The following is a 21,961-nucleotide window of genomic DNA, read 5'->3' on the forward strand; positions in this document are numbered from 1 at the left end:
TATATCGTCCGGTTTCCGTGCCAGCCAGACGAAGGTACTGTGTGTAGCGATGTGCATCTATAAGTTCTTGTATAGTGTTGTGCATTTCTAATTTGAAGAGCCTGTCCGTGCTAGTGCTCTTTGGTAGGTTTAGCGCTGCTTTGGTAGCCATGCGGATTAGAGCATTGATCTTGTCTTTATCCGCACAGGAGAGGTTCAGGTAAGGAGTGGCGCAAAGAACGCGGCTAAGCACAAAGGAATGCAGCACCTTAAGATTGTCTGCTTCGTCTAGACCGGCTCGTGAATGTGAAACCCTTCTAAGAAGATGGATGACGGAGTAAGTGGACTGTTTTAGTGCTTTCAGGGTGAGGTTGTTTTCCCCCGTGTCCTGTAAATGCAGGCCAAGAATGCGGAGGGTAGGTGTTTGCGGTATGGGAGTGTCATGCAGGTAGATCGTGATGGGGGAGGTAGGGACGCGCCGCAGGCGGATTATGAGGAGTGCTGACTTTGTGGGGGAGCATTCAAGCCCAATGGTTGCCGCGTGAGTAGCTATAGTTGTGGCGGCTTCCTGAAGGGTCGATTCTATGTCGCCATCCGAGCCGTATGTGGTCCAAACCGTTATATCATCCGCGTAAAGTGTGTGTCCTAAGTGCGGAATGCGGCTGAGAGCCTTGGCCAGGGGGATGAGGGTGAGGTTGAAGAGGAAGGGAGATAACACCGCTCCTTGCGGGGTACCAACATTACCAAGTGTGAAGGGGGGGGGTCTGTATATCATCTATATGCAGTGAGGCTGTGCGACCGTTTAAGAAGGCCCGAATATAGTTGTAGGTCTTAGGCCCCAACTGCAGCTACTGGATGCCCTGCAGGATGGCGCTGTGCGTAACTTTGTCGAATGCTTTGGTGAGATCGACTGCCAGGATTGCTCTGGTGCGATGTAACATGTCATTGAGGATAGCGTGTGAAATCTGCTGTAGGGCGTCCTGTGCTGAGAGGTGGGCTCGAAATCCTACCATAGTATGGGGATATAGTCCATGGTATTCCATGCGTTGCGTGAGACGGGTGAGGATGACATGCTCAAACAGTTTGCCCAAGCACGAAATCAGCGAAATGGGACGGAGGTTTTGGGCGTTAATGGGCTTATTTGGTTAAGAAATGAAAATTATTTTCCCGTGCTTCCATTCAGCGGGTAGCGCCCCCATTTCCCAGCACTCATTGAAGTAGTCGGTGAGAAGGGAAATTGAACGGTCATCTAGATTTCTGAGCATGACATTTGTGATTTGGTCCTCCCCAGGGGTTGAGTTTCGGAGCTTGATAAGAACTGCTCTGACTTCAACCTCCATAATGGGGGCGTCGAGGGAGGGTTGATCGGGGCCTACATAGTCGGGATATGATACAGCTTGGCCCACAGTGGTATAAGTTGATTGTAGTTGGCGTAACAGTGCTTGATGATTTTGACGATTTTTATGGGTAAGTCTTTTGAGTGTAAGCCGTGTTTGCTTTTTAGATTCAGTGGGGTCTATCATATGCCGTAGAAGATGCCAGGCCCTGGTGGAGGAGAGATTACCGCGTAATCCGTCACATAATTGGTGCCAGTTAGATTTACTGAGTGCGGCACTGTGCTCTTCTATTTGTTTCTGTAGTTGCGCTAATTTTAGCTTAAGTTTCCGATTTTGCTTCTGGGTTTTCCAGCGTGTGAGGATACTGTTCTGAGCTTGGAGTAGGTGCGCTAAGCGACTGTCTGCAACGGGAGTCTCGGGGGTGGCGTCTAATGTTTGCGTGAATGCCTGGACATCGTGTTTCAGCTCTGTCATCCATGTGTGGAGGTTAAATGGGGATTCTAATGTTTTGGCCTCTCTGTGCTTCCGAAGATTATCCCAGCTGGTAATTCGGACACGGTAGTTTTTAGCTTTTTTGGCGAAATCAAGCTGTATAGTTATGATATAATGATCACTGCCCAGGGCCTCATTTGTGTTTGTCCACACCGGTGTGGGAAGGTTGCGACCAAAAGTAAGATCTGGGCTTGTGTCGGCAGTGACACTATTGCCGATTCTTGTAGGTGTGCTCAGATCATTATATATGGACAGGCCGTGCATCTGAAGGGTGTTGCGCAATTCCGCTCCTCTCTTGTTAGTGCGTGTGTACCCCCAGTCTACATGTGCGCAGTTGAAATCCCCTAATATAATGAGGGGGTTCGTTTTTTGCAGCGTTGGAGGCGGCTTTAATTAGAGAGATTAAATCTGAGACCGGTTGCCTCGGAAGGAGGTAACAGTTGAGGATGAAGAGGGGATGAGATCTGTGAGGGGAGGGGATTAATTCTAGGAATGTGTGAGCTACCGGCGAGGTTAGTACATGACCAGTATATGGTCCAAAATGTTGGAGATACGTGGTAACCCTGGGGTTTGGAGTGGTGTCAGAGGGTACCAGAGCGTATCCTGGCAGCGATAAATTTGTGCCAGCATCCTGAAGTGCTACTATATCAGGGGGTGTGGAGGAAGCAGAGAGGAGCTGCTGAAGGGGGTCTCGTTTGCGACGAAACCCCCTGCAGTTCCATTGTAGGATGCTTAATTGGAGATTATTACCCGTCAACTGGGCCATGCTGGAGGGTGGGGGGCGGAGGATGGGAGAAGCTATCGGGTTGCTAGCTGGGATATGTGAAGACATGCCAGCAATTATTTGTGGAATTTGTTGGAGAATGACAGTGGTTACTTGACTGATAATAGTTTCTGTAAGCTTAGTGATGGCGGCTTCAATGTAATTTTGAGTCTGAGCCAGAATACTGGCTTCGAGCTGTTGGGCAAAGGTTTGTAATTTAGAATCCATGTCTGGAATGTCTTCTGGTCTGCGTTTCTTTTGTGGAGGGGGTGTGGAGGGTTAAGGTGTAGGTGAAGAGGTTTGGGGTGTTGGTGAAGGAGTGGGTGGAGAAACGGTAGGATGGATAGAATTAATGGCTGCCCTAAGATGCCTTACCTCCTCCCGCAGGAGAGCTATCTCTTCCTCCCGCTGTGAGGTTTGGGGTGTACTGGTGGGTTTGGTCCAGGCTCGCTGGCGATCTTGATGAGGCACTAGCGGTGGAAAGTCATTTGGCGTGGGCACTGGTTGCTTGGGTTTCAGCTGGTCTGTCTACGAACTGGAGGGGTCCTGGCTTTGCACGAGCCGGTACCGGTAAGGTGGGAACCACCACAAAGAATGCTGCTTGGTGTGCATGGGGTCTCTTGAGGGGTGTGCTTCTCGTAACACCGCGGGCAAAGTCCAGCCTTCGGGAGAGGGCGCACGTCGTACCTGTGTCCAGGCTTCCTGCAGTTTATGCAGGCATCGTGGCTACCCTTGTATTTGGTGCAGCGGTGTACCACACACATATATTTAATTGTGTGAGGCACTGGACCTGAGGCAAAACTTATTAAGAATGACGCTGTTTTCCGCATGCGTCGGGCCGCTATAATGTTAGCGTCCGGGTTTCTGTACTGTAAGTGTCAGGATTTGCGCTGGTGTTTCATTCCAGTAGGCCCGGGAAATGACGCCCTTGACTGCCGCTGGAGGGGCCGCGATGTACGCGGCTACCGAGTATTGTTGTCCAGCTAAGGTAATTTGTTGAATTTTGACCAATGCCAAAGCTGTTGCCTCCGCTACCGTCGCCACTGTGAAGGTGTTGTTGGTTGGGTGGATTCTTATGTGCAACTCGCCAATCACTGAACAGCTGAGCGTCGAGTGAAGTGCCTGCAGGATACTGGGAGCCAAGATCTTCTCCAGGGAGAGGCCGCCTCGCGGGCGAAAGACGACTCTGATGGTTCCCGCCGGCAGTGCGGCGAGTTGCTTACTTCTATGGACGACGGCGCGCGTCATGCGTAGGAGCTGCGGCGTCTCCTTGAACGCGCTTCGGGTATTCCCAGATGCAGCGTCCGGTGGCGCGCCGGCGTTGCTGGCGCTTGCTTAGGTTCAATGGAGGCCGATACCGGGTGTTTTGGGGGCGAATTCGAATCCGTGGACCGATTACGGTATGCATGGAGCACAGTTTTCTACTCACCAGGGTGGCAGTCCAAGGGGTTCAAGGTCTCTCCATCCACGGGCTCCTCCATAGTTGTTGGGGAGGGAGGAACGCGGCGCGCCAGCGAGGCTCGCCTCGACGAGGCGAGACTTAGCGTAGTGGCGTGGCTGCCAGAGACATTTTCAAGAGGTAGCTCACCGAGGTCATTGGGCACATTCAAAAGATGGTAGCGATTGGGGTCCGTGAACCTTCCAGGATCAGTTGAGGGCATTGGTGGGTCCTAGAAAGGACTTAGCTGGGCACAGGAACCAGAAATTGGCGGAGCCGATAATAAACTCGTCCGCTCACTCGGGCCCCCTAGCGGCCGATCCGCACGAGCGGAAGCGCTAGCCCGATGTTATGCCAACAAAACAGGTGTATACTACGTGGACGCCTCCGGCCCTCACCACGGGGATGGTACACGGCCGCGGTAGTTCACAACAGCAACACAGTTAACGGCCTCACTTTCAGAGCCCGCAGTGCAACACAAGCAGAAGAGGTCGCGATTGCTCTCGCGGCCTCACATTCCAATTCAAAATACATAATCACCGACTCGCGAGGGGCCTGTCGGAACGTCGAACAAGGCTGCACTCCCTTCCTAGCCTATCGAATATACCAAAATTGCATACGGGGTACGGACCCCGCACACCGTCACATCATATGGGCCCCTGCTCATCAAGGATTGGCAGGAAACGAGGCAGCAGACGCAGCCGCCCGCGCGCTCTCTCACCGGGCTGTTTTCTCCTCCCCACCTGATCAGGAACCCGATGTTAATCCGGTCTATACGTTCAAAAATATCGCAACCTACTATCAAGATAGCCATCGCCTTTACCCTAGCCCATGTAAAGGCCTCAAGAAGGCGGATGAGCGGCTCCTTCTCCGCCTCTTCACCAATACATTGCTGTGCCCGGGAGCCCTAAAACATTTCGACCCCTCCTTTAGCGGCAACTGCCCGCACTGTAGCTCGGTGTCTTCGGACACCTATCACATGGTGTGGGCCTGCCCCTCCATCCCGGCCATTCCCCCATCCCCAACCCAACCCGGGAGGACTGGGAGGCGACCCTGCTCGGCTGCCACGACTTACAGGCCCAACAAGCCTCATTCGGGCGCGCCCGGGCGGCGGCTACCGCCACTGGGGTCCCAAACTAGGGACCTCCACCTAGTGTTTGTAAGGATCGGTCCCTTACGGGCTGATCCAAACACCTCCTGTCCGTTCTGAATAAATGTTTTCACCACCACCACCACCCCCAGGAGGGCGCACGTTCTACTGCAGGATGGATGGCGCCGTAGTGGAGGGCTCCGGAATTATTTCGACCACCTGGGGATCTTTAAGGTGCACTGGCATCGCACAGCACACTGGCGCCTTAGCGTTTCGCCTCCAGCGAAACGCGGCCGCCGGGGTCGGGTTTGAGTCCGGGTACTCCGATAAGTGGCCGAGTGCTCTAACCACTGAACGTGGTGGGTTAATGGCGTGTGCCAAAAGTTCAAAATTCTCTCGGCAATATTTGGTGTTCTGCGCTATGCGACTCGTGGTGGCAGAAGCGAGAACTATCTGCGCTTGTCTAGATTTTGCTTGACGATGAATATTTTCGTTGTACTCCTTAATAGCAGGTCCTTGGTGCCTGCACAGAAGTCTGCCTTTTGAATGTTCCGACTGCCTGGCTGGAAATTCTAGTTGATCTCTCGTACCTTTGTGAGCTCAGACCGAAAGCATGAAAATGCCGTCTCTATATAGCGATTACTATTTCAGTGCTATGTTGTGTAACAGTAGCCCATTCATTTCTGTTAGCAACGATCGTCTGTTCTGGATTTTAGGCCAAACTGGCGCTAAGGTCTTTCTCTTTTTTTCTGTGTCTAATTATCTCTGTTTCACTCTTCTGCCAATACGTATGCTATCCCGTTTTACACTGCCCACGAGCAAATGCTGTTGCTCAAAGATGCTTATGCTACCTCATTCATTGTCTCGCCTTACATGCTTAGCGTCATGTCTACTTGTGAATGTCCATGTATCCGGTAACCTTGGCATGTGTACATATGTAAATAATATTTTTGTAGTGAGAGCTACGCTTGGGTACCAGTCGAGCAAGTGGCTGTGGTCTGGAGAGGCTAGTTGCGCGTAGGCGCAACCGGAGAGGAGCAGAACGATAGCATGAAAAAAACTACCGTCTCTTAATTGCGAATACTGTTTCATCGCTGCGTTGGGCAACAATAGTTTTCTAGGTTTTACAATTACTCACCCAAAGTTGCCTAAATTGTGGTCACGTGACCTCGGCGTTCGATACTGGCAACCAATACTAGGCGTAGGCCGGGAATCTTCGCCTTATGAGCTGCCACCCTAAACATCGGATTTGTTAAAGCGAAAGCCTTTCTTGGCTCATGAGTGGCGTGAACGGAAGTGGTCCGCACGAACTGCCAATCATAAGTTGTGTGGTAAATAAAACAAAAGTGTAGAAGTTGATTAAGCAATACTTCTTAAGCAACGTATGTATATATATATATATATATATATATATATATATATAGGTAAAAAATAACAATGGCACTTAAAAAGTGAATGGAAAATTAAAAATATAAAAAGATGACACAAAAATGGAAGACGCTTAAGCTTCGTCGTTAAGAGTGGGACGCAACAGCGTGTTGCAGCATTGCGAAGGGATCCAGGAACGCCATAGCCCGTTAGGCGCGGCGACTTGCCCGAAGGACAATTTAAGGAAAGGAAATGACGCCTGTCTTGTATATATCGATGGGCGCCCGAACCGCGCTGTGAGGAATTTTGCCCCGCCGCGGTGGCTCAGTGGTTAGGGCGCTCGACTACTGATCCGGAGTTCCCGGGTTCGAACCCGACCGCGGCGGCTGCGTTTTTATGGAGGAAAAACGCTAAGGCGCCCGTGTGCTGTGCGATGTCAGTGCACGTTAAAGATCCCCAGGTGGTCGAAATTATTCCGGAGCCCTCCACTACGGCACCTCTCGCTTCCTTTCTTCTTTCACTCCCTCCTTTACCCTTTCCTTACGGCGCGGTTCAGGTGTCCAATGATATATGAGACAGATACTGCGCCATTTCCTTTCCCCCCAAAACAAAGGAAAATGAAATTAAAAACGATTTTAAAGAAATGAAATGACGCCTGTCTCGCATATCTCGGTGAACACCCGAACCGCGCGTTGAAGGAAGGAAAATGAAATTAAAAATGGTTTTAAGAAAAGGAAATGACGCCTGTCTCAGATATCTCGGTGGATTGGTTGGTTGTGAAACTTTATTTTCAGTGGATATAGAGGAGCGACACGAAGTCGCCCCCCGCTTAAACGGCGGCCGCTATCCCTTGGGCAGCGGCGGCGTCTTCAGCCAGCTGGAGGAGCTTGATCTGTATCCCCGGGTCGGGGCTGAGCAATAGAGCCTCCCAATGAGCAGAGTCGGTAATGAAGTGACTCGCGGGTAGGGACTGCGGGCAGTTCCAGCTCATATGATTTAGATCGGCTTTCGCATCACAATTTTTGCATTTGTTTGAGTAGAGTCCTTCCGAATAGAAGCTACACAATTGGGGATTTGGATAGGTGTTAGTTTGAAGTTTACGCCAGGCTTTGGCCTGTTGCTTGGAGAGCGTTTTATCTGCTGGGGGGAATCTGAGTCTTGCAAGCCTGTAGTGCTGCAGGATTTCTCTGTAAGAAAACAACCTGTCCTTGCCAGAGTATAGGGCGGGTGGGCTGCACGACCCAGCTCGGCGGGGCAGTTCTCGAGCTAGGTTATGAGCCGCCTCATTACCAGCAAGGGAAGCATGAGCAGGCGTCCAGATTAGGCGAATGCGCCGCGTGGGTTGATAATTTAGCAGAATCCGTGCTGCTTGTGGGGAGATTCTTCCAAACGTGTAGTTACGTATAGCCAATTTTTAGTCGCTGACAATGGTTTCTGCCGAGGATCCCACAATGGCCAGAGCAATGGCTGTTTCTTCTCCAACATGTGTGTGCTGAGTGCGTATAGTGCCCCCAGTTATGAGTGTACCACGTTCCGTGGTGACCACAGCTACCATCTTGTCAGCCGAAGAATCTGCCGCATCTACATACACTACAGAGGTATCATTAAGAAAGCGTTTGCCTAATGATTTGGCTCTCTCTGTACGACGTTCAGCGTGGAAATCTGGGTGCATGTTCCGAGGTAGTGGAGGAATGACCAGAAGCTGGCGTATATGTTTGGGAAGGTCAGTTGTGGGTCCGCCTTGTCGTTCGTATGTTATGCCTAGTGTGGACAGAATGTGTCTGCCAGTTGGTGTGGCCGATAGTCGTTCGTACTGCAAGACGGTTACCGCTTCAATAATCTCGCTTAGGGTGATATGAAGACCGAGACCTAACACTTTCTCAGTCGCTGTGTGCATGGGTAGCCCAACTGCCTGTTTGACGCATTTTCTGATTATGGCCTCCACTTTTTCTTTTTCAGCTGACTTGAGATGTAGGTAAGGGCATACGTAAGCTATGCGGCTTATCACAAAGGCTTGTACTAAACGGAGGGTATTGCTTTCCTTAAAGCCCGAGTGCGGTTACTAATGCGGCGAATTAGTCGCATAATTTGCTGCGAGGTTCCCTGAAGCTTCCGAATTACGTCACCATTGAAGCCGTGTTCTTGTAGAATTAGGCCCAAGATTTTAATTTTGGGCACTCGAGGAATGGGGACTCCGCGAATACTGAGTTCGATGGCCGGTGGGGTTTGCGCAAGGGATCTGATGTTGCGGAATATGAGAAATTCAGATTTGGCTGGAGAGCACCGCAGCCCCCTAGGGTCTACAAAGTTCCCCACGATATCTATTGCATGCTGTAGTCTCTCCTCGATTTCGGCTTCATTGCCCTCGGCGGTCCACAAGGTGATATCGTCAGCATAGAGGCTGTGGTGGAGTTGCGGAACCTGCGCTAATTGATGTGGAAGTTTCAACATTGCAACGTTGAAGAGAAATGGTGATAGGACCGATCCCTGCGGGGTGCCCTTGTTGCCGAGGGGGAAGTCATGCGAGTGGAGACCTCCTACTTGAAAATGTGCCTTTCTACCTGAGAGAAAGTCGCGGATATAGTTGAAGGTGCGGGCTCCCACCCCGAGTTCATGAAGGTTCTCCAAGATCGCATCATGTCTGACATTGTCAAAGGCCTTTTCCAGGTCAAGTCCAAGAATTATTCTGGTGTCCCGCGTTTTTGCCTCAATAATCTGATGTTTGAGCTGAAGCATTACATCCTGCGTAGAAAGTTTTGGTCGAAATCCAATCATGGTTGGAGGGTACAACTCGTTCTCCTCCATAAACCGGTTGAGGCGGGTATGAACTACGTGCTCCATGAGCTTACCTACACAAGACGTGAGCGAAATCGGCCTGAGGTTCTCAAGGCTGAGTGCCTTCCCTGGCTTTGGGATGAGAATGATCTCTGCCGTTTTCCATATTTGTGGGATGGAGCCCTCCGACCAGCATTTCTGCATATACTCAGTTAGTGATTGTAGCGACACTTCATCCAGGTTGCGGAGGATCTTGTTGGATACTGCATCTGGGCCAGTGGCGGATTTGCAGTTTAGCCTGGCAATCTCTGCCCTAACCTCATCCACAGTAATGGGGGAGTCGAGCTGCGTGTTTTCCGGACCAGCATAATCTGGGAAGGCTTGGATAGGAGCATTGCCATATATCTATGTTTAAGTTCAAGGAAAAGGTCCTCTGGTGGGCCTGCATACTCATGCACAAGCTTCTGCAGGTTCTGCCTGTGGGCGGTTCTGCTACCTGTAGGGTCAAGTAGATGACGGAGCAAGTGCCAAGTCTTAGAGACTCCCATATTGCGATCCATTTGGTTGCATATGTCATCCCAGTTTTGTTGAGTAAGTTTAGCTGCATGATCCTCGATCTCCTTGTTTAGCCTAGCTATTCTTCTGCGCAGATTGCGGTTCCACCGCTGTCGTTTGAGTCAGTTCTCGAGTCCTCTCTTTGCCTCCCATAGGTGAAGAAGCCGGCTGTCCGCAATCTCCAGGTGGTCAGCCTGGTCTAACGTATGGGTGACTGCTTTGGCATCTTGACAAAGATCCTGTGCCCAGATATCTATGCCTAGAATTTCAGGGGTATCAGCTTCTCGGGCGGCTCTTTTAGCGCGGAACGTGTCCCAATCGACAAGGGTGGGGGCTCGAGCGCTACGACGTTTGGGGCCAGTTGGGGTCACTATTTCCAATATGTAGTGATCGCTGCCGAAATTTTGTTGAGAGTTTATTCATGTTGGAGTGCCCGAATTTTTAGCAAAAGTCAGATCGGGAGACGTATCCCTGGAAACACTGTTACCGCAGCGGGTGGGGACTAGTGGATCTGTAAGAAGAGTCAACCCACACTGTTGTGCGGTGAGCCACAGTTTTATACCTTTAATGTCCTCCTGGGCGTAATCCCAAGCCGGGTGTTGGGCATTAAAGTCTCCCGTGAAAATGACGGGGTGATTGCCTGCGAGCTTCAGGGTCGCCTGAAAAAGCGGGCCGAAGCTTGCTTTCTGTATCTTTGGGCTGCTATAGACATTCAGCACAAACAGGCTGTGGTCGGGTTTCCTAGGCGGAATTAATTCGACTAGTACGTGTGTGACATTTGTGACTGGGGTATCGTGCTGTACTACCGTAATATTTTGTTTGACAAGAGTCGTGACTCCAAGCGTTCCATCCCCGATGAAAAGGATTGATACCCAGCTAGCTTGCTATTAGTTTGTGTCTCTTGTAGTGCGATTAAGTCCGGTCCGTCCCTATTGAAGAATTGTTGCAGTACAGCTCGTTTGCGGCTAAATCCTCGGCAGTTCCACTGCCAGATGGTGTAATTGGGTTGTGGCGCCATGTTGTTGCTAGTCGGATACCGCTTCAGAAGAAGCGGGTTTGCGAATTTTGTGAGGAAGGAGCCTGCTCTCTGCTTCCTGCTGCCAGCTGCCTAAGTTAATTAATTCTTGCCGGTGTCTGCATAATTCTTCCACGATGGAAGTCATTGTAAGCTGCACTTGAATGAGGGTGCTGTTAGTCTGCGTTTGCGCTTCTTCAATTTTGTGAATGGTGTCGGCTAGTGTTTGGCCTTCGGACAGGGAATCGCCTGCTTTTCGCTTAGGCGGGGGTGCCCGCGTTGATTCAGCGTGCATGTCCGCTCCGGCGGAGGTAGGGGGGTAGGGTTATTGGCGCCATCGGTCGTAGGCGGTGACCCAGCCGGCATTTGTTGCGGTTTTAGAGCGGCATTTTCTTTCTTTAGGTCCTCGACCTCACGAAGTAATTTCCCTACCAGCACTTTCAGGTCTGCTAGCTCAGAGGGGTTGGAGTTAGATTTCTGGGAGTCTTTATCTGCCCAGCCTACCTTTTGCGTGCCGACGGCGTCCTGGTTCAAACCGTGGTTCCGTGGCTGGTGTGAAGGAGTCCTGGATTTGGAGGCGGACCGGCCTCTTGGTTCCAGTCGTGGAAAGGAGCTGGATCGGTGCCTATAATTTGTTCGTCCCCTGCTTTTGGAGCGGCTGCGTCGCTCTTTAGACTGCGGCTACTCTTGGCTATGCTGGGTCAGATGTTGGCGTTCCTGTTCCCAGCGGCGTTTGCTGACAATGTATGGAGTGCGGTAGATTTCGCGGCATTTGTTGCTGCCCAGTTCATGGCCCTTACCGCACAAGGCACACTCAGGCTCGCAGCTATGTGTCTCAGGAGGATTGGCCACGCCGCATCCGCGGCAGCGAGCGTTTTTCGGGTCCGGGCAAACGTCTCGGCGATGTTCGAGTTGTCCGCACAAAGAACACACTTCGTATTTTTTTTGTAGAGGCAGCAGCGAATCATGCCACCACCGAAGCTGATCCAACGGGGAACTCGCTCACCGTTGAAGAGAATGAGGACCGTCTGTGACTGCGCACCCATGCGCCGGACTCCGCATATTGGAGGATTCCTTGGATGCTGAAGGTTCGCAAGGATGTCAGCGTCCGATAGATGTTTCAGAATGCCTTGGATCACTCCTTTACCACTGCCATCCGGCGTGGCGACATACGAGGTGATGGCGATCTTGTTCTCGCCGTAGATGAGCTCCTTGATATTTAAGTAGCGTTCCACTCGTACCGCGGAATGGGTGGCCAGCAGTATAGTGTGTTGCTTGAAGTTGAGTAGCATGCAGTCTTCAGATGATTCTGCCAAGGTGAGGCCCGCGGCGTCCTGGATGAGTTGAAAGATGCCGAGTTGGCCACAGCTCTCGAGTATACGGAGGCCGCCCGATGGCCGGAATATCACCTTGGTTAGGCCCTTGGGTAGGCGAGGTAGGTTCGACGCCACCGATTGTCGAGCAAGTCGTCGGCCAAGCTTTCTCGCAGAGGAGTCGGCAGAGTGCCGCATGCTGCCCTGTCCCTGGGCGCGATCGGTTCCATTGTGTGCCGCGTGGTTATTCCTTTGGCGTTCGTAACCGGAGCGTTTCGATTCACCGACGGTGAACCAACCATATTGGTGCGAAACTTCTTCGGGGCTAATGTCAGTCCCCTCAACGGTGACTTCCATGTCCAATGTTGGAGGAAGATCTCACTCAGATAATGCGGCACAGCCCCGTCAGAGCGGGGTCGCTAGGCCTGGCGTGGGCCTAGCGGGCCGTGCGTACCGGCGAGAGCCGAAACGCAGAAAAGTCCGCAGAAACAGGCAAAAAAGGGACTTGCCGATGCGTCCGACGGCGTTATTCGAGCTTCGAAGACGAAATCCAGGCAAAAGCGGTGTTGACCGTCGCTGAATTCAGCGGTGACATGGGTGAAGCGAGGAGCGTTCGCGCGAGCGTCCGATCCACGCCACGTCCGAGCCGGTTCTCTCCTGAAAATGAACGGGCTTTGCAAAGTTGCCTACGCCAATTAACTTTCATCTCGGTTTATATTCGAACCGCGCAGTATGGGAAGGGATATTTCCGACGCGCGGTGCCGACTATTTATACTACGACGCCGACGGCTTTTCCACCACCACCATGATATCTGATATCTGGTACCTGATTTAATATCGGCTGCGGGTCCTTGGTCCGAAGATACTGAACTTATTTTTGGAATATGGCGGAGTGTTTAGCTTGAAGCACTCTGGCACGGGTCGGCCCGGTATTGCACTGCCTCCGGGATCGGCCTGGGGAATACAAGCGCGCCTTTTCTATCTTTGCTCTCCTATCCTTTAACACTCCTACTGTCAGCACGGCAGCGCGCGTGGCTCGTCTTGAGCCAGTAGGCAGGCCCGTGTCATTTTCTTTTATTTCTTCCTATCAGCAACAGCAGTAGCAGTGGCTTTTCCACCGGACGAGCTGTCGTGTAGTATTACAGGAAATAAGAGAAAATGAAAAATGAAGGAAGAATGAGGAGGGGGAACGGCTTAATAATAACAATAATTGGTTTTTGCGGAAGGAAATGGCGCAGTATCTGTCTCATATATCGCGGGACACCTGAAACACGCTGTAAAAGAAGGGATAATGGTGGGAGTGAAAGAAGAATGGAAGAAAGAGGTGCCGTAGTGGAGGGCTCCGGAATAATTTATACCAACTGGGGATCTTTAACGTACACTGACATCGCACAGTACACGGGCGCCTTAGTGTTTTTCCTCCATAAAAACGCCGTCGCCGCGGTCGGGTTCGAACCCGCGAACTCCGATAAGTAGCCGAGCGGCCTAACCACTGAGCCACCACGGCGGGTGGAACGGCTTTCCTATTTGCGCATACGAGCAATTTTTCGTCTTGTTTTTAGTTGAAAACTGCGGACAATTTCGACTATACACTCGCTTCGATAGCTAATGGCTGGAAAGCGTGGCTAGCGTGTGGAATAGTTTACAGCTGCAGTAGTGCAAAAATGCATTGCATATTAAGGCCGTTGAAAGGGTTCTTAGTTACGCACATTACGGAGTTACGTATACATTATGGATTGTAAATACGATAAATAGAAATTGCTTACTGAAGGACTTTCTACTGAACGTTAGTCACTGGAAGCCTAGAATGTCACCAACTAGCGCCATCTGTTGTCATCTAGTAGCGAACATGCCGTAACTCAATGGGAATATTTGAACTTGTAGTTGAGAAAACTAAACAATGTGTCGAGATGACGAGCAAAGGTGTTGGTATTAAAGGCCTACTCTCCTTCCGCGATGACAAACTGACTTATAAAATGCTTCATACGCTCGCACCGACCAACTCTTAAGGCCATATAAAACAAATGGGGCGTGAAATGAAGTGAAAATTGGTTTTGGGGGAAAGGAAATGGCGCAGAACCTGTCTCACATATCGGCTGGCATCTTAACTGCTCCGTAAGGAAAGGGATAAAGGAGAAACTAAGAAAGGTAGAAAGAGGTGCCGTAGTGGAGGGCTTCGGAACAATTTCGACCACATGGGGAACTAACATGCACTGGCATCGCATATCACACGGGCTCCTAAGCGTTTCGCCTCCATCGGAACGCGGCCGCCGCGGTCGGGGTGTACAAAACATTGGAAATTCCCACGGCAATATCGGACGTTCTGCGCTACGCGACTCGTGGTGTGAGAAGCGAGAACTTGGAACGCTTGTTTAGATGTTTTGGTGCTTGACTTGATGAATAATTTCATTGAATTCCTTAAGCGCAGTTCTTGGAACCTGACAGAAGCCGCCTTTCGAATTTTAAAAAAAATATCTTGGCTGGAAGTTCTAGTTGATCCCTCGCACCTTTGTGCGCTTATAGCGAAAGCATGAAAAATGCTGTGTGTTTATGGCGATTACAATTTCAGAGGTGCGTTGTGTAAGGATAGCCCATTCATTTTTGTTAGCATCGATCGGCTTGTTTTGAATGATGATGATGATGATGATGATGATGATGGTCTCAGGCTAAATGGTTCTAGGTGGACTTTTTCTTTATTATGTGTCAAATTCCAGTTTCACTCTTCTGCCCATAGGTATGCAATCCCGTTTTACATCGCCACCTAGATATTCCTGTTGGCCCGCCTTACATGCTTGGCGTCATGTCTACTTTTGAACGTCAATGTATTCGGTAACTTTGGCATGTGTACATACGTAAATAAATATTGTTTTATAATTAACATTCTCTTTTGTATGACTGCCCACCCAATGTTGGCTGAAGTGCGGTAACCTGACCTGGGCGTTCGATACTGGCAGCCAGTACTAGGCGTAAGCCGGTAACATTCGCCTTAAGAGCTAGCACCCTAAACATTGGAGTTGTTGTTACCAGCCTTTGCCATACAGCCATTTGTGACATCATTTGTGTGGTCGCGAGGGTGTAACGGGACAATAAGGACAAGCATGAACGCCGAGCTAACTACTGCTTTTATTCCCGGAGAGTTACGCTAACCATCTTTCTCCCTCCTTCTCTTCTCGGAACACGATGCCATCACCCCTTCCAGATCCAGTCTGAAGTGCTGTCCGGCGACGGACTGGAACGGGCGCAGGTCATGCTGGTATACTTCATCCAGGAGGCCCGGCTGCTGGCGCGGAGTCTGGGGCCCTCAGACACCGCCAAGACGCTCGTCGCAATCGTCAGCAGCGTCAAGGAACTGTGACGCAGCTGTCTGCTCCACATTCGTCGGACAGGGCCACCCAGTCACGAAAAGCCGAATCGACTGCTTGAAATCTTGTTTGTTTCTCGACTTCTGCTAGAGTCAGGCAGAATACCAGAGCACGCCAGGTCGCCAACATCGTTTCTTGAACGTTCGCTTCGCAAGAAAAACAAACATTATTATTTTATAGGCGGTGCTCTTTGATGTTACGTGTCTAACGCAGAAGGATACACGGCATGCTGCTTGCAACATGTATTGCTTCATAGCGGCTGAGAAGACATGCATGTGATCAGCTCACCGATGAGGCTGCTCGTCTTCCCCTCTGAGCCACCGGGGTGCGATGTGCTACCCTTTCCAGGCTACGAACAAATCATGACACAGGTCTTTTTTGTACAGCGATGAGGATGAGCGAAGACTTGGGCCATCGCGGGGCCTGAGTTCGGTCATATGACGAGCTTACTCTTTTTTGTAAGATCAAGGTACGACGAATACACACTGGGCTCCGTGTGTAACCCGTTACGTGTGACTGACCAACAGTACGGAAATTACTCGGCAGAGGCTCTGTCGGAGCAGTGCGGTGTGCTTAACGTCCTGCCTTTATATACCTGAGCTGTGTTAAACTTGGGCCTTTGCGGCTTTCAGAAACGAAAGGAAGCTTATAGGGCTCACCTTTAGGTTATTCTATGGATGTTTTACAATTTTTATATATGAGATCGCTGAATTGTTTATTTTGAGAGATTGCTATGTGTCTATTATCCTATCTGCGCACAATGCTAAACAGGACGCAAGTAACGTCTGCACTTGTCGATATATTTTTATACAAAAAATAATAAACATCCTAACTCTTCCAACTGTCCCTTTGTTTTTGTTCTTGTGGGAGTAACGAGGACTACTGCATTATCTGTTGCTTTTCCTTTGCCAGCATCCCCCGAAAGGTGAGCTTCTGAAGTACTTCAAGTGACGTTTCATGAAATCCTGAAATATTTCTTACCCTTGAATTATTGTTTCTTACTTACGAATGCAGAAACTTTCATCGCTTCAACGTCGCGAAGATTTGAAGACGGCATCTAGGCAATAAAGTTCCTTTCCAATCACTCAGGCATAGTCTTGGCTCATGTAGCGGAAAGTTGTAGAATAGCGTTGCCATATTACGGTCAGTGTTTCCACGGTTAGCATTACAGTCGCACACCGTGAGAAAGTGGTGGGCGTACCTGTACTGCTGAAAGCCGAAGCAAGAGGGAGGCATCTTGCCATGAAACACGTTCATTTTATAAGCATGCAGCTCGCGTTACAAGCATGGTACAATGATCCGGACCAATCAAACTTACTCCGAAGGCTCGGGTTTTTTTTTGTTCGTCGAAGGCCGTTTCAGCGAAGCTATATGACACAACGGCTTTTTTTGTTCATACGTACGGTCCACAGGTCAAGTATTAAGAAATGTTCTCAAGATCGAACGGATTTGAGGCCTTCATATGTGCTTGCAGTGAAGAAAGCTAATTTGCAGGATATTTGGTGTTGCATACCGATATAAAGTGCGCTCTGCTAGGTTTCGGACATGAACACGAATGCTATAGGGTTAGGCTTAAGGACGACAAGACACTGAACCTCAGTACACGCACAACTGTGTATCACACAGTTATCGGTACGTGTGTATAATTGTTTGCCACTCTCATTCAGTTCATCACAAGCATCCGTGCCCATATGGCGTATCGCTGTGTGCTTTCTGCTTGTATGGCAGGGCTAAACACGCAGCAGGATAAAATACCTAGAGTCGGTTCTACAGATGTCTTGCCTTTGAATTTACCTAGAATAGCGAGCTTCAGATAGCTAGGCTATTTGAAAGCTGGCTAGCTAGTACACCCTAAGAAATTCTACGCTATCAGAAAGAGCACGGATGTTGTGTACAGGCTCTTTAAAAGCTGTTTAGTTCACCCAAATTGGCTAAGCAGTTCAACGCCTCCTTCGGCAGTAAGTGCACTTTAAACAGATGGGAGTAAACGGAAGTTGTCCCGTAGCACACTTCCTTTTATAAAATTGAATGCGCTAGAGGACATCGTACTACGGGCCCTTATAATCCTATATATTAATCGCTGCCTATGAAAACGGCACTGTGGGGGCCGCCGCCACTATCCGAACTACTTCACCTGCAGAGGCGCAAGGAGCCGCCATCGCACTTGCGTTGGCCCACTCCACCATTGACAAAAACATAACCGAAATTTGCACAGATTCCCAGGCCGCATACCGCCACTACATAAAGGGCGTGGCGACGTCAGCCACATACCGTATTCTTGCCACAGCCAACCTCTCTCGTCTGAACGGTTACGCTGTCGTGGATCCCTGGGCATGCCTCGATCCCCGGTAATGAGCGCGTTCATGAGCTGGCCCGAGAACTCTCCTCCCGGACCCCGGACGATCAGGCACCCAACCCTGGGCAATAGGCCCCTTCGGTCCTTTATACATATCATAAAATCACCGCATTCTACAAATTCTGCCGCATGACATTACCACCACCGGAGAGTACTTTGTCGCCCTTATCACCCCCCTTTCCTCCCCATTGTAACACGAGTGGCGTGCCCAGATCCACACTTTTCCACTACCTTTGGGAATGTTCTTCCCCACAGGCAGTGTCCCCCATCCCCAATCCCACTGATTCGTCCTGGGAGGCTGCTTTACGGACCGCTCAGCCCGCCGGCCAGAAATGGCTGGTGGATCGGGCCTTACGTGAGGCACAAGCCGTGGACTCCTAGACCAATAGGAAACCACCCTGGAAGGTTTTTTTTTTCTTTTTTTTGATAAAAGTTGTTTCCAGCCATTCATCCAATCCCATATAGGCGTATTCGTGTTTAGAGTGTACAACGGCCCGCATGCGGGCTCTATCTAGTGCTTAATGGAGTTGGAGGATGTTTAGTTTCTTTTTATTGACATGGACATCAAATCAGAGGTTGGATCCAGACAGAGGCGCTAGCTATTTTTAACATAGGAGAAAAATCGCACCAGAACTGGTGACATAAATCACAACTTTCCTCGCCGGTAGAATTCAGAGGAGCTATGTGATCACCTCTGACCTCCATCTCTCTCAAAAATACGACCGTCGCTACTTACGATGGGATCTCTTTATGAGCGGCAGGGTAAAAGTGTATACCCAACACATCTGGACAAAAGCACTTTAGAACAAGAAAGAGCTTAAGAACCCAATTTTTCATCTATTGTAAGATTCCACTGTAACAGTTTACCCGCATATCTCAGTTCCGAGGTAGCCTACGTGGACGCGGCACCGTATTCGACGGGCTCCCGCATGGTTCTCGCCGTCGCTAATTCTCAAGCCCGACCAATCACATCAGGACCAGTCACCATAGACTTATCGAAAATTGCAGAGGAAGCGGCCAATGCACTCGCTCTCATCTCCACCTCTGCCACTAAAATTATCTCCGACTCAAAATCCGCCCTATTAAATTTCACCAAACGCGTGATATCCCGCACCGCGGCTCGGCTTCTACGTTTCTGGCACCCCATCCACCGCGTATCCCTTATCTGGACCCCCGTACACACGTTACTCCCTGGTAACGAGGAGGTCCACTCCCTCGCCCGATGTCTCACTTTACGGGCCAGAGTTGGACCTCCCCCACCATCCCAAGAGCGTCTGCTTACGTTCAAAGATATTCTTGACTACTACCGAGGTACCCGGCGCGTTTACTCACCGCCGGCTCTCTCCCTAACCTTAACCCAGGCCTCCCACTGTCGCCAACTCCAGATAAGAACTGCTCCTTACCCTATACTCCTTCATGCCCGCTACCCCGATCAATTCCTTTCTTCGTGTAAGCTATGCGGGAAACCGGGAGACTTCCTTCATGTTCTCCTGACATGTCCTACCTTCCCACACTCTCCATCCCCAACCACGGCGGAGTCACACTGGGAGACTCTCCTGGCCAGCTCCACTGCTGCTGACCGGCGCCGGATAATTACCGACTCCCTGAAGCGGATAGGCCTCCAAGGGCTGTCCTTCGCCCTTTAAGGGCATCCCCCTAAGGGTTGCCTCGTGCTATGTTATGGGGCTTGCCCCCCTCTGTATTTGCCAATGTTTCGACCACCACTGCCGTTCGACAGTCAGCACGAGCTGATTTGTAGAGCTTACCGGGCAGCTGATGCTGTTGGAGCCCTGAACGAGGAGCCCCAACCAATTGCCGCCGGGAACCTTAATCCATTTGAGTAAATATAAGATTTAAGTTTTCCAATCAATCAATCAATCAATCATTCAGTCAACCAATCAATAAGCGAAGGCCTGCACTTCCGTACGTGAGTGATGAAGAGACTCTATCAACTATCGCAATTTTCGCGACACAGCTACAGCATTATTGCAAAGTGAAGAGAAAAAAAATGAATATAAAGGCATAGAGGGGGTTAACTAGGCGAGGCCCAGTATGCTACTCTACATGTGGAAAGGTGAAAAGAAGAGAGATGGAAAGGGTAGAGAGAGGAGAGGAAAGGGAGATAGCGTTTCACGTGTCCGTTCACCATAAATTACCCGGTGCTCAGGGCAAACACTGATAGTTTATAACCTTGAACTGAGTCCTGAGAAAAATATTTATATCCTTTGACATTCACACTGTAATTTTCGAACAAAAACACTTCGGATAAAAAATCGACGTTTTGGCTCAAGGAAGATACATCTGCTAATTCCCTATAAACCTTCGTGATTTGAAGCGAAGTGCTACGGTGTGAATGTTTGACAGGAGCGCAAGGGAAGTGCTGAATATTTTTATGTTAATAATTATGCAACAGGACGCCAATTACCTCCGCTCATGATGGGCGAACCTTCAACATATCGCACGTCATGTGTGCTTTCAAGCGAAAGTTTTCTGCGGTGTGCAGCTCCACAGGTGGTCCAAATTATTCCGGAGCCCTCCACTACGGCACCTTTTTCTTCCGTTCCTTTTAAAGCCAAAGCTTTGCTGGCCGCAGGTTGAGCAGTTTCGCGTGATTCCCGGAGAGCCGTGCTGCGCATGCGTGAAGAGCAGTGACGAAACACAGCGCATTTCTCTCTCTCGCTCCCGAGTCACAACAGCGCATGCGCCACTAGTACCAATGAGCCACAGGTGTTCCGCCACTGCGCAACGCCGCGCCTTTGCTCAAAATGCAACCTTCAATTATGAGTTTTCTCTTTCTTCTTTCCCTCTCACCTTTATCCCTTCCTTTACGGCGTGGTTCGGGTGTCCACCGAGATATGTGAGACAGTTACTGTGCTTTACGCGCTCGCAGCGCCATCTGGCATGACGTCACACGCGCGGCTCACCGCCACCGGCATTTGGTATGACCTCACACCTCATTCCTCGTCGTTGCGCTCGCCTCCGCTCGCTTCGCCAGCTGCATGGAAGACGGAAAACTCAGGAGAGGTCCTTCCCATACAACATGAGAGAAAACTGTGGAGGAAGTCACGTGGCTTTTTTTCTTGCTCGGGAGGCCATCTTGTCCGGGCAGCTTAGCAACGGCGTCGTAGTTGCTGTTACAAACCGGGCGACGTATTTCGTTTCAGTGCTTTCTCTCTCGTGGCGCATTCGTGTCTAGGCATGAGAAATACGCAACCAGGCGGCAGCAGCCGGCCCCGGCGTACAATTTGAGCTGCGGCGTAGGCGTACTTTCTTTAACTGCTCGAGTTTATGTTTCTGGTGGTGCTCACAGGCTGACGTTGACGGCATTCAACCATATCTTAGTGCAAAATTCTTGTTGTGTGCCCGGATTTGAACGCTTTCGGCGACAACCATTCAACGACAACGTCTACTGCAGCGCAGCTCGGAGCCGTCGGGAGACCGCCGCGGTTCACTAAAAAGAGCATTCGCGCTGTTCGTTCACCAGTGATTCGAAACGGCATGCACTACAGAGCTGCCGTCGGCGTATTGTGCGAACGTTTCGTGTCTTGCGCGTGCCGTGTGCTATTCTCGTTCCCGTTTCGATCAGCAGTGAAACCTCGTTGCTAGTTATGCGTGTTCTTGCAACGCTCCAGCTATTGCAACTGGTGTCGGTCATAATACAACCGGTATTTTTCTTATTCGTGGATTGCGTTTGTGTGAGCGGCGGGCCTCATGACATGGGCGGAGAGCGCTAATGTAAAGGAAGCAGCTTGCGCTCGCTTTGTTCTTAGTATATAGAATATATAGAAACTTTCTTGCATACCCGTTTGAAGTGTCGTGCGAGCTATTTGCCGTTGGGACGTACCGGGCTCATGTGTATTCGTTCACATCGAGATCAAGTCTGTATTTCTGGTCGCGCGCTATTTTTAGATCCGTTTCCTGTAGCAGGTTCATAAATTGCTTTGTTGAGGTAATGGAAAAGAAGTGCGAGAAAGGCGAAGCATTTTCGCACTTCATGACAGCGAAAATGTTTCAACTCCCCATATGGTTTCATTTGCCACCTTCGCGTATTAATAGTATGAATGTTATTGCTTTGAGCTTTCACTGTGTAATGAAGCTCGAACTGAATTTGGACGCCT

Source organism: Amblyomma americanum, chromosome 6 (genome assembly GCF_052857255.1).
Source record: "Amblyomma americanum isolate KBUSLIRL-KWMA chromosome 6, ASM5285725v1, whole genome shotgun sequence".
In the NCBI taxonomy this organism is placed as follows: domain Eukaryota; kingdom Metazoa; phylum Arthropoda; class Arachnida; order Ixodida; family Ixodidae; genus Amblyomma; species Amblyomma americanum.